Source organism: Eubalaena glacialis, chromosome 18 (assembly GCF_028564815.1).
Source record: "Eubalaena glacialis isolate mEubGla1 chromosome 18, mEubGla1.1.hap2.+ XY, whole genome shotgun sequence".
Classification (NCBI taxonomy): domain Eukaryota; kingdom Metazoa; phylum Chordata; class Mammalia; order Artiodactyla; family Balaenidae; genus Eubalaena; species Eubalaena glacialis.
Window position 1 is genome coordinate 21,469,099 of NC_083733.1, and position 26,764 is coordinate 21,495,862.

At 45.7% G+C, this 26,764-nt stretch overlaps 1 protein-coding gene, 1 long non-coding RNA gene and 1 pseudogene across 2 annotated transcripts in view; 2 read left to right on the top strand and 1 right to left on the bottom strand.

Moving 5' to 3' along the window:
- The first annotated feature begins 858 nt into the window (after positions 1-858).
- On the top strand, positions 859-2,501 carry LOC133078857 (large ribosomal subunit protein mL37-like; annotated as a pseudogene).
- A 1,339-nt stretch (positions 2,502-3,840) lies between these two features.
- LOC133078200 (uncharacterized) lies at positions 3,841-8,712 on the bottom strand. The gene is made up of 3 exons (XR_009697844.1): positions 8,642-8,712; positions 4,712-4,765; positions 3,841-3,861 (listed from the first exon to the last, which is right to left on the bottom strand). It is a non-coding gene; the product is annotated as an uncharacterized LOC133078200 (long non-coding RNA).
- A 1,821-nt stretch (positions 8,713-10,533) lies between these two features.
- Positions 10,534-26,764, top strand: part of CDH11 (cadherin 11) — a 141,883-nt gene continuing 125,652 nt past the window's right edge. Inside the window, exon 1 of the mRNA XM_061174477.1 lies at positions 10,534-10,707. The gene's annotated coding sequence lies outside the window, so the exon portion shown is untranslated. The remainder of the gene's footprint in view (positions 10,708-26,764) is intronic.

Consider the following 26,764-nt stretch of genomic DNA (forward strand, 5'->3'; position numbering starts at 1 on the left):
AGTGAGGAGCACAGGAGAAGAAAGAAAACACTCACTGAGTATTTACTATATTCTAGGCACTGTGATGTATCACCTTTCTAACTTACAACAATTCTCTGAAGGAGGTACCGATGTTATTAGATGTGGAAAGTGAGGATCACAGAGGTAAAGTATCTGCCAACAGCAAGTAAGGGCCATAACCAGAATTCAAACTTGGGCAGCTCAATTTCCAAGTCCATTATCTGTGTCACGGAATCCTGCTCCCTCCCCTGATAGGAGCAGAGAAGGAGAAAATAAGATGAGCAATGGTATGGACACTTCAGGTAAGGAAGTGGACAGGTAAAAATCTTTGGAGGCCTTGAACAGCAAGGAATTGTTGACAAATGGCCCTGTGTGGCAACATCAGGGGACCTGGCTGACCTTCGCACTGAGCTCTGGGGTCAACTGAATGCCCTCCGTGTCCTATCACTTGTGTTTCAGGGCAGGACTCCGACTGACACAGAATCAATATAAATGTATCCTTTGGACATACTTTTGAAAAGCTGTGCCTGGAGTGAAGGTAATCAGTAACCATGGGCTTTCAGAGGGAAACAGAAATGTAGAAATCGTTCGGCCAAACTCATTTTAGACAAGAAGTGGCTCAGAGAGAGGAAAGTATTTGTCCAAAGTCTGCTCAGAGCTGAGGGATTTCTCTTTTTAACTAATTAAACATCAGGTGACACTGTCTTCCTGACCCAGGAGGATATTCGCGGGCACAGGAAAGGAGAGCAGCCTAGTGCCCAAAATGATTTCATAAAACTGCAGGTTGGGTTCCCAGCAGGCCTTGCGCGCAGGAAGATGGCGGCATCCCGGTGGAGGTCTTGAAGAGATCGGATCGGTATGGCGTTGGCGTCGGGGCCAGCAAGGCTGGCGCTTGCTCGCCCCAGGCGGCTCGGTCTTGGGAGCTGCGGGGCCCCAAGACGTGGGGCGTTAAGAGTGGGGCATGCGCTCCACGCGGAAGCCCGAGCCTCCTCCCCCGGACGGGGTGTACGAGATTCCTGGACTGGAGCCCATCACCTACGCGGGGAAGATGCACTTTATGCCCGGTCTGGCGCGGCGAGTCTTCCCGCCCTGGGACCCCAACTGGACACACCCAAAGTTCCGCCACTTGCCCCCGCTTCGCGAGCACCCGCTGTACAAGGACCAGGCCTGCTACATCTTCCACCAGCGTTGCCGCCTCCTCGAGGGTGTAAAGCAGGCCCTCTGGCTTACCAAGACCAAGTTAATAGAAGGCCTTCCTGAGAAAGTGCTTAGCCTTTCTGACGATCCGAGGAACCACATAGAGAACCAGGATGAACGTGTTCTGAATGTGATCTCTCATGCTTGTCTCTGGCACTCTAATGAAGACATCCCCAAGAGAGAGACCTACTGCCCAGTCATTGTAGACAGTCTGATACAGCTGTGTAAATCCCAGATTCTCAAGCATCCTTCTCTGGCCAGGCAGATCTGTGCCCAAAACAACACGTTATCCACCACCTGGAATCGAGAGTCTACTCTTATTCAGGTCCATGGTTCCAGTGGAGCCCAGCTGAATGCCAAGGATCCTCTGCCCCCCCCAACGCCTTCCAACAGGAAGTAGAAGCTACTAAGAATCATGTTCTTGAGACCTTCTATCCCATATCTCCCACTATGGGTCTTCAGGAATGCAATGTTTATGATGTGGATGATGACACAGGATTCCATTTTTTGTGTGTGTGTCTCTTTGTACGTGTGTGTGTGTGTGTGTGTGTGTATCTCACATCTTCTTTATTTATTCATCTGTTGATGGACACTTAGGTTGCTTCCATACCTTGACTATGGTAAATAATAATGCTGTGAACATTGGGGTGCACATGAAAAGACCCTCAGCATCACTAATCATCAGGGAAATGCAAATGAGGTAACACCTCACATCTGTCAGAATGACTATCAACAAAAAGATAAGACGTAAGTGTTATTAGCAAGGATGTGGAGAAAAGGGAACCCCTGTGCACTGTTGGTGGGAATGTAAATTGGTTGCAGCCACTATGGAAAACAGCATGGAGGTTCCTTAAAATATTAAAAGTAGGACTACCGTATGATCTAGCAATTCCACTCCTGGGTATATATCCAAAGAAAACAAAAACATTAATTTGAAAAGATCCATGCATCCCTTCTTTCTCTCATCCACTTGAAGCCACTATGCTCTTTGTCAACAAATACAATCAGATCACTTCTGCTTAAGAAAAAAAAAATTCAACAACTGCCCATTGCATTCAAGATATGATTCACGATTCTTTCCTTGTCCTACAAAGCCCTGGGTTATCTGTCTCTGTATTTCCTCAAAGCTCATTAAGCATCAGTCTTACAGATATTTTTTAGCTCCTCAAAAGTTCCAAATTCCATCTTGCCTCAATGCCCTTATGTAGTCTATTTCTTCCATGAATGTTCATGTTCTCTCCCTACACTTATCCTAACTAGCCCGTCTTCATCTTTTAATTCTCAGCTTTGATTCATACCTTTAAGGAGACCTCCACTCACCTCTCCTTACCACCTCTCCCATATAAATTAGTTCCTAGTTATATTCCCTTGTAGACTCTGAGCAGTTAAGTCACATTTAATTATTCATTTATTAGCAAACTATTTGAGTAAGCTGTCCAATTTTCTGAGCTTCCCTGTTCTTACCTATAAAATGGGCATAAGAATACTTGCTCTGTAGAACAGTTGTAAAGATTGAAATTAAAGTACTTAATAGGCATTCAATGAATAGCTATTAAAAGTGTTATTCTTTAATTCTACCCATGCCCAGAACAATACTCTTTGCAATGGGGAATCAATCATGGCTTAAGACCCAGAACTAAAGTGACTGTCAATCAGAATAGAGACACTTTTCTGGAATATTGTTTCCAAGAAGAAAGCTCTTGGGCCACCTGTGTAAAATACTGCATTCCATTTTGACCTACCTTTGCTCTATGGAAACATCACTATTATCTCTTAGCCACCAAAAAGGCAACTGAATAGGGAAAGGGAAACACACAACCACTAGATAAATCACTGAAATAGTCTATGCTGTGTAAGTTCACCTATCTTAAGCTGAGGACACTAAAGAAAGATTTTTTTTAAGCCTTCTCCATCAGCTAAGGATCATTTCTGCCTTCCCTTCTCAGCACTGATAGTCAATGTTTCAACATTCATGAAAACTGGAACACAGAGCTCTCAAATCCTGTAGTCTAAATTGTAGACTATTTGCAAAGCAAGCCGGTACCAATCTTGAAAATACTTCCAGTGGTTCTCCAGGAGCACAAACATATTTAAATGCACCTATTCACAAGTTTAAAAAGTAACGTAAATGTATGCACATACGAACATTGAACTAGCCCTCTGTGAGGCATTTTATTAAGCCAATTTCTTCGTCCATACAACAAACAAACAAGAATTAGAAATCAGAATCAGAACTGTCATTATGCATACCTGTAATTCATTTTAAGAAATTCATATGTTCTAGAAAAGCTGTCTGCACACCACCACTTTGTAAATTGGATTATATTTTTAAAAGCACTAAACAAGGTAGCTATTTTAATTAGCTTTCGAATAAAACCTTTGGTAAAATGTAGAATCATTTTGTAGTGTGAATAACTGGCATCATTAAATTCACTTTGTAAACAAGGGACACTTGCACCACATTTAGATTCAAGCAGATGATTCATCTGCTCTTGGTTTGGGGATTCATTCATTCAGTTAGCATCTTTCATGCATATATTATTCATGTATTCATTCTGCAAATATTTACTGAGTTCTTACCATATGCCTGGCACAGTACTGGATGCTCAAGACACAGGAGTGAATGAGAGAGATGATGTACTTTGCCTTCCTGAAGTTTATAGCCTGGTGGAGCAAGATGACCAATAAAAACACGTAAATTAACATATGTAATATGATGTCAAGTACATATATGTTATAAACAAGAATAAAGCCGACTAAAGGGATAGAAAGTGGTAGACTACAGGGGATTAGAGCATCGAATGGGTGATTCTGCTGGTGAGAGAGCCAGGTAAATCCCGATTAAATAGGCAAAATGAGGGAGCAGACCATGAAATAGGGGCAGGGTGCTTCAGGCAGAGGGCAGAACAAATGCAAATGTCTTGAATCTGGAGTACACGTGCATTTGAACAACAAAAAGAAAATAAGTGTGGCTTGAGTGATCAAGGGAGAGATTGGAAGATCAGCAAGATAGTCAGGGGCTGGCTCAAGTTGTACCATCTACACTGTGGAATGGAGACAGGCATGAGGCAATTGTTCTCAGCACCAGTAGGGGCAAGGGATGAGTGACCCTCAGAATCCACAGATTTCTGCCCATCACGGAAAGGCAGGGTTTTTCCATATAGATCAACATACTTATATCTTTTCGCTTATATCCTCCTTCTTCCTCTCTTACTTTCTCCACTTCTGCTGACTTCCCCTTCCTCTCTCCCTTACCGCCTTTCTCCCTTTCATCTTTTACCCTTCCATGAAAACTTTTTTGTGTACCTACTGTGTTGCAGGCACTGTGCCTAGGGATCCGATAGATGCCCTCTGCCTTGGGTGTAGAGGAAAGTTCTTCTCTCTCTTCCCCACACACCCCCAAACATATCAAGACTAGAATCTGTTGCATGAGCTTCTCCACTCAAAGGGCAAGCTAGTGGGATGACTTGTGAGTCAAACATACATAGGCTGGAATCCCAGTTCCAGTACTTACCAGTTGTATTTATATCGAGCAGGGCATATAATTTCCTTGTCTCAATTCTCTCATCTGTAAAATAAGGATAATAATACATACTTTGAAGGAATGTTTTGAGAATTTCTAGTTTTATATATAAGTTGGTGATTAACATTATTACATTAATATTTCTGCTTGCTGTCTTCCTTTACAACTGGAACTTCAAAGTAAAGGAAGGACATGGTTACAATTTGGTAAGACATTGAAATCGCCTTCTGATCTTCTGTCTCCTCTAATGTTCTAGAATATTGTATTCATGATTATAGGATATAACCCATGGGACCTGACAACCCAAGATGACCCAGAATGGTGGCATGATGGAAATCTGTTTCTGCTTGTGGGAGAGTGCATTAATGGCCCCAACTCTTTACACTTCTCTGTATTCAGACTCTTTGCCATGCAACTTCTGAAGCTTCTTCCACTAAAAAAGCAGATTATATTTCTCCACCCCTTAACTTTCAATCTGGCCATATGGTGTGCTTTGGCCAACAAAATGAGATAGAAAAGTTAGTTTCCAGTTCTCAGCCTACACCTCAAGACACCGTGCATATTTCTGCTTGGCATCTTGTGCAGTGACCATCACCATGAGAATATGCCCAAGCTAGCCCTAAGGAGGAGGATGAGAAATACAGAAAGCTGAGTGGAGTTACCCCAGCCCAGCCCCAGCCAACCCACAGATGTATGAGAGTAAATAACTGTTATTTTAAGTCACTGAGTGCTGCAGTTATTCATACCCTAGTATTACTGTGGTGATATATGACTGATACACTGGCCTTAATTTAATAAAAATATTTCTTAATTAACATTATCAATTAATCAAATATATTGATTGGACTTCTAATGCACCAGGTGCTGGAGATACAGACAAAAACCAAAAAAGGTATCATCCCTGCCCTCGGGGAACTTATAGTCTAGGTGAGAGGGAAAGACAAAGAAACGCTACAGATAGAGTTAAAGTGGGTTATGTTTGAGAGATAGGGGATTCTTGGAGTCAGGGCTTCGCCTGAGATGATTGCCTGACTGCTCCTAGTGGTGGAAAGAGGAAATGCATCTAAGAGATGTTTTCAATCTAACAGAGTCTTGACTTAAAAACTCCAGAATATCAGCTCTGGAAGTATCCTCCTCAGAACTTATGTTGAGTAAGCTCTCATTTACAGCCATGGGAACTGAGGCTCACAGAAAGAAAATTACTTACCCAAGGTGATTCAGTGAATTTGCAGATCTAGGACATGAACCCAGGGCCCCTGCCCCCAAGGTTGGCACATCTAATTCTATATGACCCATGACAGGCCTTACAGTGTCAGTAAATTTTGAACTGCTAAAATATTCTTGACCAGAAGTTTTATTACTAATATCATTTATGATAAGATTAATTTCCATCATTATTATAATTCATACTGTAACATGACTCCTTTCTTGCTCAGGTGATTTAAGGTGTGACAATAATCAGACCTCATAATTAATAATAGTAATTAATAACTTTCATTTATTGAGCCTCTGCTTTAAGCACAGTGCTTACTGCTCTAGGTATGTGGGCACATTTAATCCCTGCAACAATCTAGGCACAGATAACAAGCCCCATTTTACAGAATTGGAAACTGAATCTCACAGAGATTAAAGTCTTTGCTAGTAAGCAGCAGAACCAGGAACCAGACTCAGACCAAAGGCCTGTGGTCTCCCCACTTATCTCTGTGGCCTCAGCTGTGGGAAGCTCTATCTGAAATGCCTGGTTCAGAAAAGGCATACCTGTTCAATCTTTCTCAGTGTTCTCCCTCTGCCTGGGGAAGGCATGATGCGGGCCTACTGCAATGGGATAAAACCATCTCCCTATTTGGATCTTGCCTCACTTTTTATACCATTTACCAAAGGATGCCTCTAGAGCAGGAAACTTTGAGAAGGCCCGGGGTAGCCTGGGGCTTCTAAGTGAAAACAAGGAACTGACTCAGCAGGGCCTGGCTATCTTCAGAGTCTGAGGACAGAGGCATCAAAGGGATGAGAGCCTGGTAACTTTGATGAAGGAACCAACAGGAAATTACCAGCCTCTTGCTGACAAGGACAAAGACAAGAAAAGGCCCATTTGAGCCTCATCTCTGTCTGGACCGGAAGAGTCAGGAAGCAGAGGGGACCGTTCAATCCTGCCTCCCGAGCAACCCTGAACCCTGGCTTCCTCCCGTGAAGAACAAGGTGAAGGAAAGGTGAGGCAAGTTAAGATAAACACCCAAACTTTTGGCTGCTGGATGAACTGAATCTTTTAATTTAAACTGTCAGTGGGTTTTTTTTTTCTCTTTTCCTTTTTTAATCCAAACTGTAATCACACAATACTCCACCCAAGTGCTTGATATGGATTTCTAAGACAGATCCTAACATAGTCATAAAAAAATCCCCTCGGAAATGTGCACTTTGTACTGTGTCTATGTGTAGGTGTGTTTAAAATGTCACGCACTGGAATGCCTAACTCTAGTTCCCAGGAATTAATCACTTAGAAGAGTGAAAGGGGGGAATTAACTTGCTTTAACACTTATAAGACTCTCCAAAGCCGTCGCCAAAATAGAACTTGCTGAATAGAAGTATGGTTATCTTTCCATAAGAACTAGAACCCTTTTTTTTTTTTTTTTTAAACATTTCTCTCTCTATAAAACTGCCTTGCAAAAAGTTTTCCCCCTGGGGCTCAACTGTAGGTCATAGATACTCCGGGAATAAAGGTGTAAATTTTTGCCTTCCTTTTTGGTTATAATTCAATGAATTTTAATAAATTTATAGATTTGTGCAACCATCATCATTATCCAATTTTAGAACATTTTCATCTCCCAACACAGTTCCTTCATGCCCATTTGCCGTTAATTCCTATTCATACCGAGACAACCACTGATCTGCTTTGTCTCTATAAATTTGTCTTTTTTGAATATTTTATATAAATGGAATCAGAAAATATCTGGTTTCTGCATCTGGCTTTTAGCATGTTTTAAGGGTCATTCATACTGTAACATGCATCAGTATTTCTTTTCTTTTTAATGCTGAATACTATTCCATTATATGGATATACCACATTTTGTTTATCCACTCACCCGTTGATGGACATGTTAACTGTTTCCAGTTTTTGGCTATAATGACTAACGCTGCTATGCACATTCAGGCACATGTGCCTGTGCGGACATAAGTTTCCAGCTGTCTTAAGTAGACTCCCAGGCATAAAATTGCTGGGTTGTGCAAAGGAATATTGAGTGCTGCTATACACTGGGTTCCATCTGATTCAGGTGTGCAATGTCAGTAGAAATCTGCCAAGCAATTTTTAACATACTTTTGAAAATCCGCTGATGGTATCATTCACCGAAGGGATGGTCTAAAAAAAACCGACCACCACCAACAAACAACTGCTGTCACTTAACGAATTCTGAACCAAAAAGCAAAGAACACATTTCGGATAACCTCAGGTCAAATGTGACAAGGCTCATCCTTGGTCCTGTCTCCAAAATGGAATTAATGAAACTTTTCTCACGGATCAAGCGCTGTCCTAACCATCACCAATCCCCAACATCATTGTATACCTGCAATTAGACTGATGAGCCCTTCACGTTCCCTTCCTGTTTCCACTTTCACTTACGTGGAAAGCATGAGAAAATTCAGACAAGCATTAGGAGACAAACAAGAGCAAACTCCGAGTATCTCTGAGGGAGAGTGGGGCCCTCTTCCCTCCTCTCCTCTGTAACTTCATTTATAAGTGGAACCGTTGAGGTCAGAGCACCCCATCACCATGTTCTGCCCCTTTAGAGTGCGGGGACCTGGGCGGTGGCGTAGGACATACTAAGCCCATACAAAGTTTTAGGGCTTAGAGCAGACAGAACTGGCAGATGAAAAGACAGGACCAGAGAGGATGATAAAGGAAGCAGGCAGAGTGTGGAAGGGACCAACCTGTGGAGGGAGAAGAGACAGGCACCGCGTCCCACTCACTGCGCTCTCGGGGAAAGCGCTCCGCCTCCTCGGCCTCGCGAGGGCCTCGCACCGGCACGTGTAGGGCGAGGGTGGGGGGGTACCTAGCGCCCAGAGGCCTGTCTCCTTGCGGCATTTGGGAAGTAAAGGGGGGCCACTTTACCTCCCAGCGGGAAACTCAGCACCCCCGCCCCCAGCCGAGGAAACGGCAGTTTAAAGGCCATAGCCACACGGAGGGCGAAGGACGCGGCAGCTTGGCTCAGGACGCCGGCTGGGGCGGCGGCCGACGCCTCAGGGATCCCGGAGTCGCCAAGAAGCCCGCGGGCGCACGGGAGGGCGTGGGCGTGGTAGCCGAATGGCCCCGCCCCGCCCCCGCGCGCAGCCCCGCGCAGTCCCGTGCCGCGTGCAAACGTGAGGGTTCTGCGGACCGCTGGGACTCCGGCGCCCAGGGCTGGGAGCCCGAGAGCCGGCTTTGGCCGCCCCCACTCCCCTCCCACTACTACAGTCCCTTCCCCCTTCGCGCACCCTCCGAGGCTTTCTCTTCATTCTTCGACCTCATTAGTGTTAATTCCTCGACTCCTCTCCGCCCCTCTCGCCCGGCTTTCCCTCCGCTTCCTCCTTCCCCTTCTTCGCGGGCCCATCACTCCTTTTCCGTCCTCATCCCCGTCCCTCCTGGGATTCCTTTTCCCCATTATCCGTTTGCTGCTTCATCTTCCCTCCGTCTCTGCTTTTTCCGCCGCCTCCCACCAAAGGAACTTGTTCCGGCCAGGGGTCCCCATCAGCTCACAGTCGTCCCCCTCCACCCTAGGGACGGCGGCGTGTGCGGGTCCCAGCACCGCTCCCGAAGCACGAGCGCCCCGCCCAGTCCCTGGCGTGATTCCGAAGCCCAGGCCCCGCCAGCCTTTTCTCCCGGCGACTCCGCGAGGGCACGAAGCAGGTCCGGGGCCCCCTCCTCCAATGAGTCCTCCTGGAGGGCTACGGGGGCCACCCAGGGAGGATGCAGGCACTGCGCCCTCAGGCCGGGTCTCCCACAGAACCGCACTCTCCACCGAGCCGGGGCGGGCGTGCGGCGAGGGGGCCTGAGGCAACAAGTGACGCTGCGTGCGGGCGGGGGCCACTGTACCTGCCTGGCGCGGGGGCCGGGCCGACCCTGGCTAAGCGATCCCGGCACCCGCCTTCCCCACACTAGGCTTTGGGGATGGGGGGGGAGAACTGGGAGAGAACAGAGACGTGGTTCTTCCCAAGTCCAAAGTCTCCCTCCCCCAGGTTTCACCACCCGCGCCCCAAGCAGAGTTTGCTAGGCATGGGGAGAGTGAGTAGGGCAGAAGCCACCGACGTGGAGGGATCTTTGGAACGTGGGGCGATGGGGTGAGGAAGCACGATGCCGGATTGCCTCCCCCACTTGGCCGACGCTTTCTCCCTACCCGCCACCCAGGCCTCCTGGGCCAAGGGCCCAGCCTGACCAGCTGGAGCGGATTTGGGCGAAGGAGGAAAGAGGGGCCCCGGAGCCCTCCCCAGTCTCCCTGTGCCGCCCTCCCTGATTGGCTGTGCGTCCCTGGAGGCCAACTTCAGTCGCTCTGGACTCCGTCTGAGCCCCAGGGGAGCCGGAGTGCGGCGACCCAAGGCGGGAAGGGGGCGGCCACGAATCCCGGGGGCTGACATCCCGGGGGCCCCTGGGGGGAGGGACGCGGACGGGCCGGCCCCCGCAGCCTCTGCGAGGCCCAGCTCGCCGCGACTAGCGGCCTCCGCTCCTCTCCGCCCCCCGCCCTTTCCTTCCCTCCCAGCGGCGGCCTCCCTCCTCCTCCGCCCCCCCACCCCGCCCGCCACCTCCCCCCGGTTTCTCATTCCTGCCACCAGCGCGCTCGGCGGCTCATTCCGCGGCCGCCGCCAGACGAGGGGAGCGTCGCGAGCAGATGCCGCGGGGGCCGCTCGCAGCCGCCGCCGACTTGTGAATGGGACCCGGACTAGGGCCGGGGCTGACACCGCTGCGCTCGCCCTGCGCCAGCGACCGACGGCCCGCATCTCGCGCCCACCCTCCAGGGCCCCAGGTGAGGCGCACCGCCAGTGCCTTCCTCTCGCCTGGATGGGGCTTCTTCGGGTGGGGTGGGGGTTGTCTCTGGATGAGAATGTTTGGGGACGGGGGAGGACTGACTCGAGAAGGTTTCACTAATGCAAAGCAGAACCGGGGGGAGGGCGGAGGTAAGAGAAGATTTGTTTAAAAATCGAAAAGGAAGAAGCGAGCCAGCTGTGGGCGCGGGCAGCTTAGGGGGCAGAGGCGCCAGATGTGCGCTCCAGTCTCTCCCCCAGCTCCGGCCTTTTATGGGGTCTGCGCCGAGGCCGCGAGACAGGGGCTTTGCACCCGGCTGGAGCTAGAGGCTTCAGAGCTGCGCTCCGGACACGCCGACTGCCCCCCGGTCCGGTCTCCGGGGAAAGTCGCCCCCGGCGCGGTGTCCGCCCGCCCGCGCTGCGACTCTTTCCGAAAGCGAAGACATGACCGCGCTCTGCAGGGTCCCTACCCCTTCCTCCCCATCCCCGCCGAGCGCTCCCGGGGACTCAATTCATCCATCGAGACCGCCGGGGAAGCCCCGGAAAACGGAAGGAACCCAGCTCGGGTCGGCGATTTCCCCCGCACTTTTATAGCGTGGGTTTGGGTCCGCTGACTGGGGCTGGGGCTGCCGACTGCGGTGCGCGCGCCAGCCCTCAAGCCGGAGTCTCTTCGGGTGCTCGGGGGGCCGTTTGTCAGCACCCGCCAGCTCAAGGGGTGACCCGTGAGCGGCTCAGACTCGGGCTCGGCTCTGGCTGGGGCTTGGTGGAGCTTGCCGGGGTCAACGTTAACTTTGCGAAGCAAGCCTTCCCCGCAGCCTGCGCCTCCTCCCGGAACGCGCCGAGCCTCTCCAGCTCCGCACGCACGGCCTCCCTCCCTCATCTTTGCCCCGGAACGGGAGCCGGGGGTGAGGAGCTTGGAGAACCCCGCAGAATGTGGGGGCCGGCGAGGAGAGCACCCCTCTCCCCCTACACCCGGGTACAGCTGTAGGAGGCCTGCCTGGTGCTGTGAAGAAGAGAGTCCCCAGAGAAATTGGGGTCAGGGAGGCCCCCGGGTCGCTCTTCTTCATCCCTTTCTTGCCAAGGCCTTGCTCCTTGCTTTCTGGGCGGGGGTGGGGTGGGGGTGGGCGGTTGTGTCCACACGCCTCCTTTTCCCGGGTGAAAGGTTTTCGAAATGCTAGAAAAAGAAAGCCCTGTTGCTTTTGCTGATAATGCATTAGGAATTTCACGGGCCAAAGCACTGCTATTAAGAAATTGCATCTTTTAATTATTTAATAATGCCATCCCTGCATGACGACGGGTCGTCCCTAAGGGGTGGGGTGGAAGGTTGTTTCTAAAATCCTGCTGCATGAAGGTATACATCTGCCTATAAAGTCTTCCCTCCCGTTTTCCTCTAAAGAAATCTTTTTCGGATGGCTCTGCAATCTTTCCTGGTTTTCCTCTTCCTATCATTCCTATCAGTTTTCATACGAGGCAGAGTAAGTTTTCGATTTAATCACAGGGAAGCCACGATAATTAATCTGGTGAGAGGATGGATCGATTTATCACTTGGGCTTGCAGCAAACATCGATGGTTTTGCGGGGTGTCTGGATTTCCCAGGGACCAAGGTATAGAAGTGTTCTCAGGAGCGAGGATCCGCCAGCATCGCATGAGCACATTTGCCACGCTGGGCTCTGAGAGCTAGAGCCTAACCATGAGAGAGAAGAGAAGAGGCTGACCTTCATTTCATTAATCCTGGAATTATTTTCCCTACAAATACAGAGATGCAGCCATCAGAACCCAGAAGTAATCACTGCCCAACCCCAGCTGCAGGAAGCCTGGTCTTCTTCCAGTAGAACAAAGGAATAAAAGTTGCAAAACAAAGAGACAGAGGGTTGGGGCCAATGCCAGAGGGACCCTGAAGCTCCTAGTCACTAAAGTTCCTTAGTCATGAGCTCTAATTCAAAGTTTTAGAGTTGGCCAGTGGGCCCTAGAATTCAAACCTCTGTGCAAGACTGAAATCCTGCCTAGTACAAAGGAATGTGAGTAGTTTTCAAGTACAGACCAGGAAAAGGCATCTGAGAGGCCAGGAAACTTTCCTTGAGTGAGAATTATCTTTACATCTTGCTTTTGAAACACTGCAAATTAATACATTTAAAATGTCTTGCAGCTGCACTTTATTATTAATAATTATTATTACTATCATTATTTTCCTTGTTATTTCAGAGTCTGTATAAGCGGGTCATTTTATTACATTGTCAGAAAAGAAAGAAATAAATAACCCTCCCCACCCCTGGGGGAGGGAAAATGAAATGAAGAGCCGCATTGAACGGACTGAGATAGGATAATCTGTGAGGCCCAGACATGAAGATTTACTCAGACTGAGCTTATTGCTTACTAGAAAAACAGCCTTTTGAAATAGCTCTAATTGAAGCACTGGACCATCTTGATAGCACTTCAGAAATTTCATTATGTTCAGCATTCTTATCGAAACACCAGACAGTAAAATTACTAGAAACCTAAATTCTGTTTTCAATTAAGATGCAATATTTTGTTAATTTGAGAATTTTTTAAAAAGTTACATCTGGTTTTTTATGACCCAGAACTCATGTTTCCTCTTTGCAGTGGTGGCTGTGGATGTGTATGTTTGTTTGTTTATTCGTGTGAAGAGGAGGGGCAGGGTTGGCGAGCCATGCTGTGATTTGGGGGAATACAGATCAATTTCATGCTCCTTTAATGCACTTGTCTTCATAATTCATGGTTTTTCTTCCACTTTGAATAGAATTACATGGCTGCTTTGTAAAGATTTCTGGTTTGGGGACCCTCATATGGGAAACGCCATGACTTTGACCTCAAGGCTTGATTTACAATGCCAGAGCTACAGTCCCATGAGCATAGTGTGTCCCAGAACCTTGCCTGTGAATGTCTGTGACTTACGAAGTTGACAGTTTATGTAAACTTTGATCTGTGATATTCAAAGCTATTTTCAGAACCACCTGAAGATCTGCAAATCTGATTTTAGTCTGCCTTCATTTTCTACACATTTATGTAGGCAGATGTTCCAGAAACATCATTTCGTTTAAGTTTATTTTCAATATTGATTTTTTTCACTTTGATCATAGGAATACCTTATCATTAAATAGTAATGGTAAGACAGTGGTCTATAGAGTTTGAAAGTAGGTAGCAAATCTTTTTTTCTTGAACTGTCAAATTTGCAGAATAACTATAAATTCCTAAGTTTTTTTTTTTCCTAGAAAATCTCAGCATTGTGTAAATTCACCAGCCAATGGTTTAAGGGATTGAAATGTGTTTGGGATGTTTTTCCCACTTATGCAATTGGTCCTTGTTCCATAAAAAGTTACCTGATTTGTCAAGAACCCCTGTTCTAGATTTACCAAAACATCGTAGTTGTCAGCCTTTCCAGTCCAAAGTTATTGCCCCTGAAATATGTAAATATTACATATTTACATATTCATAACACACAAAAAATGTGTGTTATTTAAGGGACTAGGGGAAAAACATCAACAGGTCTGGTAAAAATAAATAAATAAAACAAAGCTGGAGAAAGTTGGACAAATTCTGGTGCACCAGTAGGAGTAGAAGTGAGCTTTTCCATCAGGATTACTATGATAGCCATCCACAGCCTCCTCTATGGGCAAAGAAGGACTAAAGAAAACACTCGAGGAGGATAATTAAACATCTTTCTGCTATAATTTTACGCTGACATTGAGAGCCTTGTGCATCTCTGGAAATGGGCTCCTTCGCGGAAGATTGCACTTCTGGCCACTAGAGGGCAATGGCACCCTTCTCCAACTTTGTGCGTGGGGCCCATCTGCTTTTGAGGGCACCATGAAAAGCGGTTTTGTTACCAGCAGCCTTGTCTGGACCTCTCAGGAGAGACCGAATTCAATCTAGCTGTGGTTCAGCCTACTGCTTGAGCAGTTTGTCAGGATTAACATCTTTCTAGTCGGTGGATCCCGTTACCTTCACTCTCTTCCCACCCTGGAGTTTACTAGAAAGTTGCAAAACCTGAATCTTGAGATGTCTGAGCAAGAGATGGATGGGGGCTGGGCTGTATGAGAAACAAGGTCAGTTCTCACTGAGTCAGTGATCTGGGAGGATTTTCTGGCTCTTTTTTTTTTTTTTCTTCCCTGCAAAAAAGCATCATTTCAGACTCCGAGAGGAAGGGAATGAATAAAGAAGAGAAATACTAGTGAGATTGCTGTGATATCATTGCCTATTCTTTCAAGAGGTTTTTGAAGACGTCTGCAAGACATTTTTAATTTGCAAAAAAGAATAGCAGTTTGATCTTTGGTAAACACTTTGGGGCATGGAGTTTTAATAAAACAGTAAATGTTTTACTACTACCTTTAAACCATTCTTGATATTGCTGTACAAAACCTAACTTTAGCAGAGTGTAAAATTTAATTCAAGATTGGTCCTCATGCCCTGGAGTTTAATCATTTGACTTTTTTTTCCTCCTCAGTGATATGGAAATTACTGCTCATGATTAAATTGCGTATTCCAGGCTGCACAAATTTATATTTGTTACTGTTTGATAGTGTCATGAAATTCAGAAGAATGAAACAAAAAACTAATGCTATACTATAATTAAGAGGAAAGCTGTATTTAAAAAAATAAGTACTGTCTTAAGTAGATTCTTATTTGTATCTTTTTTTTTTTTTTTTTAACTGAGTACAGTTGCCTCCCTGGTGAATCAGCAGTGGTGTTCTTTGCAGCTCTGAGTGTGTTGGAATGCATGGGCAGTTGATGAAGGAGGGATCAATGCAAATGGATTATGGGAGGGAGTATTAAGTAACTCAGTGGAAAGTAAGACAAAGTGTTTTGTAAACCGAAGCTCACTTACCGCTGGACAGTTTATTTAACTTTTAAAACGAAGGCACTTTTAAATTGTAAGTGCTTGTGAATAATGCACGCTCATTAGAACTGGAGGGAAAATTTCACTGTTATTTGGTTTAATTAGCCGTCAGACAGTCACAGAGTTCCAAGATGCTTATAGAGATAAAGCATTGTTCTCAGAGTCTCTGTGGTCAGGGTTTCTGCTCAGGCAGAGAACCTAGGACACAGGATGTTAAATGAGATGGGAGTCTGAGAGAGAAGAAGAGAGGAAAGGAAGAAAGAGGAGGGGAAAAAGAAAAGAGTGTGGGAGAGACTAATGATGCTGTTTCTCATGGCAGGCCAAGGACTGGTGTCTCTCTCCCCTTTTCTCTCTCTTTCTACTCATTTAGACCATGTGAGGTGCTGAATCCAGAAAGCTGGCATACACAGCCTTACAGGCCACAGTAAACAGTGGCCAGAGCCTTATTCTATTGCCGTCTGGCACTGAGTACTCATCAAAGGATATTGTGAATAAGTATTGCCTTTTTCTCGAATTTTTCTGGTTATTCCAGTTGAAGAAAAACCTTCATTTACTCCATGAACCTCCTTATTTGCTGGAAATCCTCCTGACACGGTCCTCTGCACTGGCATGATTTCACAAATTAAGGTTACTTCTCCACGTTCACTTTTCTTGAAGAAAATGGCCACCATGATGATCACCTAACATAGCAACCATAGCAGTGGAGGCCCCTACCTGAATTTAGTTTAAGACACACAGAGATCTCTTTCCAGCCATTGTTAGGCTCCACCAGAGAGATCAAACAGTGAGAATTTAGAGCAGCATCCCTGCCATGGATGCTGTTTTACTCTCAGTAAGAACAAGCATGGACGAAGGCAGGGATAGACATATCCTCTAATTATGGTACATTCACCCCCACCGTGATCTCTGGGTATGTGTTACTGATGATCACATCCTGAACACTCAGGCCTATTACCATCATCCCCCAGACCTGGACCACCTATTCAGACTTAGAGGCAGTATTGCCGAGCGGCAGGGCGAAGATCAGGGTGAGGAGAGTGAGGCTAAGACATACAAGTGCAGAGTTAGATCCTGTCTGTATTTATTTATTTATTGGCCACACCACATGGCATGCAGGATCTCAGTTCCCCGACCAGGGATCGAACCCGCACCCCCTGCAGTGGAAGCGTGGACTCTTAACCACTGGACCTCCAGGGAAGTCCCAATCCTGTCTTTATTTAAAATGTTGATATTTTGCTCATTGTGGATTTTTTCTAGTGATCTTGATTTTTTAAATATTTCCTTAAAATATTATTTATCTTGATTACTGAGTTTTTTGGCATCCCCTTATATTTTGTGCCCAAGGACAGAGCTCCACCTGACTCACCCTAGTTCCAGCCCTGCCCAGCAGTTTGATTCTTCTCAATTCCAGCTCCACTGCTTACAAAGTAGTAACCAAAAATGAGCTACCTTACTTCTCTAAGACTCAGCTACCTCATCTGTGAAAATGGAGCTCCTCACAATACCCATGTCCTAGGATTGTTGTAAGATAACATAAGGATTGGGTGCAATGCCTGGTTCACAACAAGCACGCAGTGACTGCTCGGGCCTTGTTGTCCTCTCAGAAAGAGACCTGAGCTTCACTTTTATAGACTAATGGTGGCAGGTAGAAGTTCTTCCTCACAATTTTTAGGCCAAAATCCTTCACTAAACTTTCCCTTTGGCTTGAGGCCTCTCCGAATTAGTGATGAATTGTTTATTAGTACCTGCCTTTTTAAAAAAAAAACATTTCATAAGTTTAAGTGACCCATCCCTCTTCCATTTAAAATATTCAAGAGGCAGTCGAGATTTTAGAGATAAGCACCGCTTTTGAAAATTGCCTGCCTCCTTCCTACCTTTGCATTTTCTCCCTGCTTGTTTTTACATATGGGTTGCTGTGGAAAAGTTGCCCTGAAGTAATATCTTACTGGGAAAGCTTGCTAAGCATGTGATGTTGAGATATTCCTCACAAGGGTTGCTTCCCTTTAAAAGGGATGCATTACTATTCCAGACTAGCTTAAATGATAATTACTCTCTTGAAAACATGTCGCCATTTCCAGAATATGCCTGTTTGTTTTTCAGGTAAATGTAGTTTGGGGTTTTCAGGAGGGTGAGCAGTGACAGTCTGACCCGTGGGAAGACTGCAGCTTGAAGAAGCTCTTGCCCTGTCTGCGCTCTTCCTCGGGCCCAAGCAAAAGCCCAGGGATTTGGCATCACGTTAAAAATAGCAGGAACCCTCACCCCCACGCAGCTGTTGATGGTGCTCTGTTTTCACACCCAGTATCACAGTCAGGCTGGGCTTTCCAAGGCTCCTGCTTCTTCCAGATTGTCCTGCTGTGTCCCATCTGTGGCCTCCTTGTGTCATCTGTTCCTACCCCAGGCCCTATGCATTCCCTCCTGAGTGCAGGGTGCAATGAAAGGAAGGCTCTGCCTGTGTTTGCTGGGAAAAGGGCAGGGGAGAGAGCCAACTTTATGAGATGCTACTCTGTGAAAGGTGCTGCACCCACTACCTCCTTAATTCTATGCAGTCACCCTATGAGGAGGGTACTGTCAGCTCCATTTTACAAGCAGGTAAAATGACCCCCAGGAGGATTCCAGACACTTGTCCAAGCTCACCAGGCTGAAGGAAGGAAAGCCGGGTGTCCAAGCCTGTCTGACTCCACATGCCCAGCAGTTTTCTGCTATGGGTGACATGTGTTGCAATCCTGGGCCTCCTCAGCTTCCTGGAGAAGAGCAGCTAGACAGAGAGCTGAGCTGACGGCTTGACCCTGTGCCCCTACAGGATCCCAAATCTTGACCATAAAAGGAGCCTCTGAGATCTTATGGTCTAACTCTCCCTCTCAGCAGGTTTTCTGCTTGCCACTAATCCTGCAGCTGCTTAAATGTCCTGATGACAGCATGCTAGCGACCTCTCTGGAACCCCATGACATGAGAGGTGATTCATCAACTCTGTTCATTAAAATGCCCCCTCATATGAGGAGCTAAAATACCCCCCTGCTGTAACTTTCTCCCAACAGTTACTTTGCCCCTGCTCCCCATCACTTTTTCCTTCTCCTGACAGCCGTACAAATATTTGAAAATGGCATCCAGTAACAGTTAAAATCCAATAAAAAGTATTTATTGAGCACTTAGCTAGTTTCAGGCACTGTGCTAAGAACATTCTATAATATGAGACTTATCCACAGTGACCCTATGAGCTGGTAAAGTTATTGCTAGCACCTTACAGAGGAAAAAACCCAGACATTCCCAGTGTTCCACAGCTGGTAATTGGCAAAGCTGGGATTCAAACTCGGGTATCTGACACCAAACTTAACCCCTATGTCAGTGTGCTCTGCCGCTCAGCGCTTCAGCTAATCTGGCGAGATACAGTTTACAGACCTCGCACCATCCTCATCTCTCCCACCTACTTCCACTCCATTTTGTCATTGTCCCCATTAACATGCGGCATCTTAAATCAGAGTCTCGATTGCAGTCTAACCACCATACGGTGATTGGACCTCCTACTTCCTGTAGCAAGGACTGGACATCCCACTTTACCAAGTAGAACTCTCAGGAATCAGACGTTTGAAGTCATTAACTGAACTATCAGCTATTCTAGTCAACCTTCTTTTAGAGATGAGGGTCCAGGGGCCCAGAGAAGAACCATGACTTGCCTGCGGTCACTTGGTAATTTAGGGGCAGAGGGAGCGAGAACTGGGGAGCGGGGGTCTTGGCTCGTAACCCCATCTTTCACCACGGTCTAAAAGCAAAAGCCTTTTTACTATTTTTTTAGAGTCTATGTACCTGTGGTCTGATTCTTATTTAAACATATCATTGGTTCAAGTATATATATATATATATATATATATATATATATATTCCCCCTGTAACATCATTTGGCAGTTAAATCGTAACATCTATATACAGGGCTTTGCATGAACCTACTATTTGGAAGTCATGGTCAGCCAATGCAGTGCCATTTGATAATATTTTGCAATATGTACCATTTGACTGCACCCTTCAGCTCTGTCCTATCTGAAAGACATCTACCACTAATACTTCCATTCCAAGTTTCCAGAGGTAACAGAGTAGGAATGGCATCCTCACCTTGCCACCCCTAAGCTTTCACAGGGCCCTCTGGCAGGGTTTGGTTTGAACTCCATCTCAAACTCATTTCTTTGTCCCATACTTTATTGAAAGGCCTGGGCTGGGCACAATGAAATGGTCAAATCACAGGGCCTTCCCTCAGAGAGCTGACTATATCAATGGTGCAGAACATACTAGGTCTGTCTGTAAAATCTCAAGGCCTCATACTGTCCGTGCTGCAAAGGAAGTATAAACAAAGAGGACCACAGTAAGGACAAGCCACATGCAGTTCAGTGATCAGGGGTGGTTTGGGGAAGGAAAAACAGCATTGCACTGCTGCATGGTAGGAGGGGACCCTAGAGGCCACCCAGACCAACACGTTATGCCATTCCTGGCTACCATGTGCTGGTGATGACTGGAGCTCACTAGTCATATGGAGCTCACTACCCCTGGATGCAAACCACTGAGACATTAGGCACTTTCACTTTTAGAAATACTTCCTTAGGTTGAGCCAAACTCTGTTTCCCCAGAGGTTGTATTCCTTGGTACAAGCCTTTGATGTCATGCAGAATAGATACAATTCTTCCTCCCCATTGCAGTTATTCAGGATCTAAGTTGTCTTCCAGGATGCCTTCTCCCTGGTCTTAACATCTCTAGAATGAACACCCCATTCATTTTTGCTCCAGCCCTCCTCGGAGGGAAGGACTGAAGACAGAAATCTAGAGGCAGCTAGACTCTAGACTATCAACTCCCTTCTACACACTTCTTTTATTGCAGCCCGAGGCTACATTACATTAGCTTTTATTGCCAGCCACATCACCCAGAGGACTTATGCTCCACAGTTAATTTGTTTGTTTTTCCTTACGTGCTGCTGTTAAGTGACATTTCCCCACCTGTCCCTGTGCACATAAGACATGATAAGGCACCTTCAGCAGTTCTAGGGAGTCAGGCTGCCTTGCTTCAAAGCTTGCCGCTTCCCAGCTGTGCAAGTCACTATATCTATTTCTCAATGTCCTCAACTGTAACACTGGGTTAATGATATCTACCTTATAGGATGGTTCTGATATTAAATGATATTAATATATAAAAGTGTTTAAAGAGTGCATGGAATGAGGTTGCTGTTATTATTATCTCTGTTATACTTCATATCTATAGTCTGGGTCCATTGATCCAGTCTTCCAAAATGTTTTTTAAATTTAAACCTTTAGTCTATTGTCCAGAATATCTGTCATCCCTCCTAGCCCCATGCAATAGGTTGGTTTACTCAGACACCTACCTTTCTTATTAGAAACAAAACACAACACAACAATAAAAAAAACCAGAATAGAAGCAGGGACAGAATCTTGTTAAACTACAGAAGACACTCCTTTTGAGTGATTCCACACCCTGGAATATAATATTCTTCATGTTACTCATTTCTTGTAATGCATAATTGCCATTTTGTTTGCTTGTTTGTGTGTTTGTTTGAATGCATAGCACCCAAACCCCCTTCCTGTGTTTGGAGACTAACCCACAATAAGACTCTATAGAAAGAAAGCCCTCCTTCTACTCCACAGCCTTGAAGGGCCACAGAGTTGCTTCCCTAGCTCTCCTGGAAGCTAAAACACTGATTCAACTTCCCAGTGTGCTTTAAATTTGGATTCAGTATCTTACACTTACGCTTGTGCACGTGAGCATGCGCACACACGCGCACACACACACACACACAATCACTGGCCATGAAGAACTCACTCTGGTCATTGCAGCAGTGACTGCTGTATCATCCAATTTCCAGGGGTAACCAGGGTGGTAGAGCAAGCTATCGCTACCCATGTTCAGCGGGGACAGCCACAGTGCCCTCACCCACCTGGTTCTGTGGCAGGATCTGGTCTGTGGTTCTGACTGCCCAGGCTCCTACATTCCTGACCATTTTCTGACCCTGCTTCTCTAGTCTTCCTGCAAGCACTGTGTTACCCAGAGTCTGTATCTGTTGCTTTGAACTAAGAAACCCAAAAGGCTTCATTTCCCTGCATATCCTTGCAAGACCGTTGTAAGAAAACTTATCCCCTGCAATACTGAGTGGGGTATCTGGCTTTTGAGTTCCTCTCAAATGCTTAATAGAATGTTGATAGACAGTTAGATGTTAAGGTGTGAGGATAGAGCAGAGAAAGCCTTTATTAAACATTGAATGGTCCAATTTGGGTTGAGCAAGAATTGGGCAGGATGTCAGGACCTGAGCAGAAGCCTAGTGATAGGCTCAGGAGCTCAGAAGATGAAGTGGGATTTCCATAGGCAGCTATGGTGGACAGCATAACTGCTAGGCATCTGAATGGCAAATGGTCTCTTGGAAAGAACAGGGCAGGTTGTATGGTAAAGTGGCCCATGGATGCTGGCTCTGGAACCAATGCAAAATTCCCAAAAATATTATCCAGAGAAAACTAAGGCCAGATTCAGGGACAAGAGTCCAAATAGTATTCCTAATCGAAGGGCAGCCAGATAGAAAGGAGTATTCTGAATTCAGAGCCAAAATCTTGGAGAAGGCAGGATGGAATACATAGGAGCTCTCTAGGCATTGATACGAGCACAAAGGATGCCCCCATAAGAATGGGCAAATGACCTCACCACATCCCAGCTTCTGGAGGGGACAGCTCCCACACCCTCCCAGCATCGTGGCCTCTTTGTTGGCCCAAGGATTGGATGATCAGGTGGAAGTTGCCAGTGCTTAAATTAGGGCAAATTAGGGCAGCAAGGAAAGACAGAGGAAAGCTTCCTCTGCAGTTGGTCCCTTATCATCCCAGGACAGCCTAACCCACTGCTGAAAGGAATCAGCATCATCCTTCCAGATAGTGGAGCTTTCAGGGAAGCTCAGAGTTTCAAAGCTTCTGAGACTTGCTAGCCCATCTGCTGGGCCAGGGAGTTAAACCATTGAATGGTTTTGATTTTGTGGTTGATGGCACCCCTTGCCCAGACCTGACCCAGTCGTCACCAAGCTGCACAGAAGTCTCGGAGCCATGCATTTCAGCTTCTGTGTGGTACTCCCTGACGGGTCACCGTGGACACAAATCCAGATCACAAACCAAGAATGACCAACTAAACATAGGTGAGGCTGGTTGGGCAGCTATATCAATAGTTATCTTTCCATTGTCTGTTTTTAAAGCATGCATATTTAAAGGTTTTAAATATTTCACAACATATTTAAAGGTTTTATAAAATATTTCATTGACAATAGCAGCAAAACTGTGTTTAAATTCCAAATCCAAATTGAAAATCCGGCGTACTTTATGCAAACAACTCCAATTCACAACACTTTGCCCTAAAATATCCCAATAGCGAAGGGAGCTTGCTCTTGAACTGTCTCACTCCACTATAGACTTCATATATAGACACAGCTGTAGTATAAGGTGTAGTTTTCATTTTTATTATTATTCTTGGGAACTTAAGAAGCACTATATAAATGAAGCATCACTATTAGTATTATTAGAGTAAAAATTGCAATTTAGCAGTTAAAACTGGGCACACTCACCTTCAAAGTAATGCATTGGCGATTCTTGTGTTTTATTCATCACTGTTCCTCCTGCAAACCTTACAGAGAATCTTCAACTTCAGCAAACCTCCACAGTGCGTTTGGGAGCATTAGTCAGGAGACTAATGCAGCCTGAGAGGATATGTCTTTGAAGTGAGGGATGGATCCTGCGGAATCATTTCAGCTGCTCTCTCCCCATGAACCCCCTCCTGCCGTGCCCCGCATTGCAAGCCAGAGAGGGACCCAGTTTTCACTTACACAGAGGCATGCCTCATGTTCTTTTCTTATTGGGTGCTTAACTTCTGTCTCATTTCTCATGAATGGAGAAAGATAACCTGTCAGCAAATTTGCAGCCAATTGCTGACAGATTTTCCCTAATAAGCTGCCCTGTGGTTTCCTCCTTCTAGGCAGACCAGCCTAGTGAAACCCTGGCGTTCTGATAAATAGCTGTGTGGCCTTGGGCAAGCCAATTAACCTCAGTTTCCTCATCTGTAAAGTGGCCTTTTGGGTCCTTTCCAGCTCTAAAATGGTCTGGCTCTCAAATCTTCTTCCACAAATCACTTGGCATGGTGCCTTCTGACCATCACATCTCAGCATTCTGGAGAAGAAGCCATGCAGACAAAAACGCCAGGATGTAAATGCACAGCTTTGTTTTGCCTGCTGGTGATAGTGGGCAGAGGAGGCATGCAGGGTGGTGAGTTTGGGACTCTTTGTGAAGTATGTTGCATGTCAAATTTAGGGCTTTGGACTTCATTCCCCAGGTTCTAGGGAGCCTTTGCGAGTTTAGAGCAGGGGAGTGATGTGTTCAATGCTTTATTAAATGATTTCTGGACCAGCACTGAGAAGAACTGACAAAGGGGCAGAGACTGTAAACAGGGAAACTGACAGGAAGCCGGGACTAGAGGGCAACATTATTACAATCACTGACGTGTACTGAGCATTTACTATGTGCACACACAGTGCTCAGCACTTTCCATAAAGTATCTCAATCCATCCTCACTACAACCTTAATGAGGTGGAAGCTATAATTATCCCCATTTATAAAACATGGAAACCAAGACTCAGGGTAGTTAAACAGTTTTCCCCAGTGTTATGTCGCTGGTAAGTGGACAATCAGGGATTTAAACAGCGAGATTTTATGTTCTTCACTGCTCTGTTACAGCAAGACAGACCTAAGAGGCTTCCAGGATAGGTTCATGAGACTTGCTACTGATTGTCGATAAGGAATGAGAATGGATATTTCGCCAAGCGCTTACTGAGTGCCTGCTACTGAGCCTTCCACAGATTATCTCTTTGCATCTTCCCAATAAACCCCAATATCACACTGATAGACAATTGCAAACGATTTGAACTCAGGACCTGAAAGAACCAGAAAGCTTTTCCTGTGACTCTTCTAATGCAGCCCAAATTGCTGGATTCTTGGCTTTCTCCCCACCTGGGATGATTTATAGATGACACCAAATATTGTTTTCTGTCATGTGCTCATACGACTTAACTATTTTAAAAGATGTGTTAGGCAGAAAAGAAGTTGTGATTCCATGATCCATGTTCTCTCTTGATATTTTGGTTCCTGTCCAGCCCTGGCATAGGTGAAGGGAAGATGCCATCAACAGTGTCACAGAAGAACATTTATCTGGCACCCAGGGTTCAGAATGTGTTTCTAGGGGATGTTGAGAGAAGACATGTAAACCCAGTCTTTGTCCTTCAGTGGGCACTCTCTACTTCTGCAGCAAAGGTGGGAGAAGAGAGTCACACTGCAGCTGCTCTGATGCATATTAATAAGGACCCAGGTTTCTGAGAGAGAAAAGAATCATCTACACTGGATTTGAAGAGGACATGAAGAGGGAACAGATTTGACACTCCAAGCTAGGACTCAAAAACAAATGCAATTGCAAACACCAACCTGGCAAAGTCTTGTTCAAAGAGATGAAGTCCACGGGGTCTCTGTGCTTAGTATTTCTTTGTCTGCTCTCATATTCTTTGAGCATTGTCATCTGTATTCCCCTTGATCCATCCATTTCCTCATCCCTAATTTGTTAATCAACTCACTGTGGGACAAGAGGGAACTCACTTCCCTTGTCTGGATTTGTTTCCTCTTTTGTAGAATAAGAAGGTTCCAATGGAAAACTGCCTCCCTCAGGAAGAACAGCTGAGCTCTGTTTAAAAAAGTCCAAAAAAGAAGAGTCAGTCACCCTGCTTGACCCAGAGAATACCTGTATTATCCTCCTCTTAACCCAGCTCCTGGACTTCAGATTTTCATTTGGACCGTGAAAACCAAATGGGTGGTAGGCTCTTGGAAACTCAGAACTTAGTCCTCAGCTCTGGCAAAGAGCCTCCAGAACCTGTTCCGAACTCATTTAAATCAACGGTTATAAAAACAAAGCAAGTGAGACAAGCTTTGTGGGTAAGAATGTCAATTGATTAAATTCATGGAAATAGCATCACTCCTCAAAGATTGCCTGCCTTTCCTTAATGTTGAAAATATTGATACTATCTCTAGTATTGTTTCCCCTGTTTTTACATTTGCATGGGAAATGACTCGACTAACATTTTTTTCTGAAGATGGTTTTTCTTCCTCTGAGAAAGTTACATTGACCGTATCGGTTTGGCCCACTGATCATGCCTCCCCATGCAGGGCTGATTTGGATGCAAAAGGGAGCTGTTTTAGAAACAGTAACTTTACCTGCTTTGTTGCACAGGGCTCAGTTGGGCTTGCTACTGGAGAGCATTGAGAATGCCATTCACATGCTCTTGAATGCAAGAAATTATGCTAACACAACTTTAATTTTTGAACCAAATTGAACAAAACTAACTAACTAACAAAACTAACTAACTAAGAAATTAGTTTGTCAGAAATAATCACGGCTCTTGCAGAGGTGACAGGTTGGCTAGTTACTGAAACGTGACTGTTACTTCGTGAGGTGACATTTGTGTTGGGTGGGTGTGTAGATGGAGGTCATCCAGCGTGTTGGACCCGGTTACACCCCCTGGGGAATTCCTAGGGGCCATTCCTGGCAGAAGCTTACCCCAGCTAGGAATATTCCCTCATCTCCCACTGTATTTGGCTCCCCTTCAGCCTCATTCCCAGTGCCCTGCTGGGCCTTGTACAAAAACAAGACAAAACAAAACAAAACAACCCTTTATGTAAATAGTTTGATTTCTATGAAATTTATGCTTGACCTTAAATAAAGACATTGTGACTTGATGCTGTGTCTACAAAGGTGACCCTGGGGATGCAGTGTAGCTTGGGAAAGACTTCTGTCACCCATTATATTGAACATGTAGAAACATTTTAAATCGATTATCTGTGAGGCCAGAAGTCTTTCGGCTTCATATTTCATAGGCTAACTTTTGAATGTTATTTCCCCAAAGCACTCAATAATTTTTGCAGGATCCAGGACACTGCTAATACTTCTGAGTTTCCAAAGTCAGCGTGGGTTCCTCCTCATCTTTTGGGGTTTCTCTTTTGAGCTAATGCAGCACAGAGTGATATAAATTCAATATCCTCTCAATGCCCTGTCGTGCCTTCATAACAACAGTAAAAATGTGTACCATTCCTTGATGATCTTGATAACGTGCTTTAAGTTCATTATCTCTAGTTCTGTGGACAGCAGGGAAA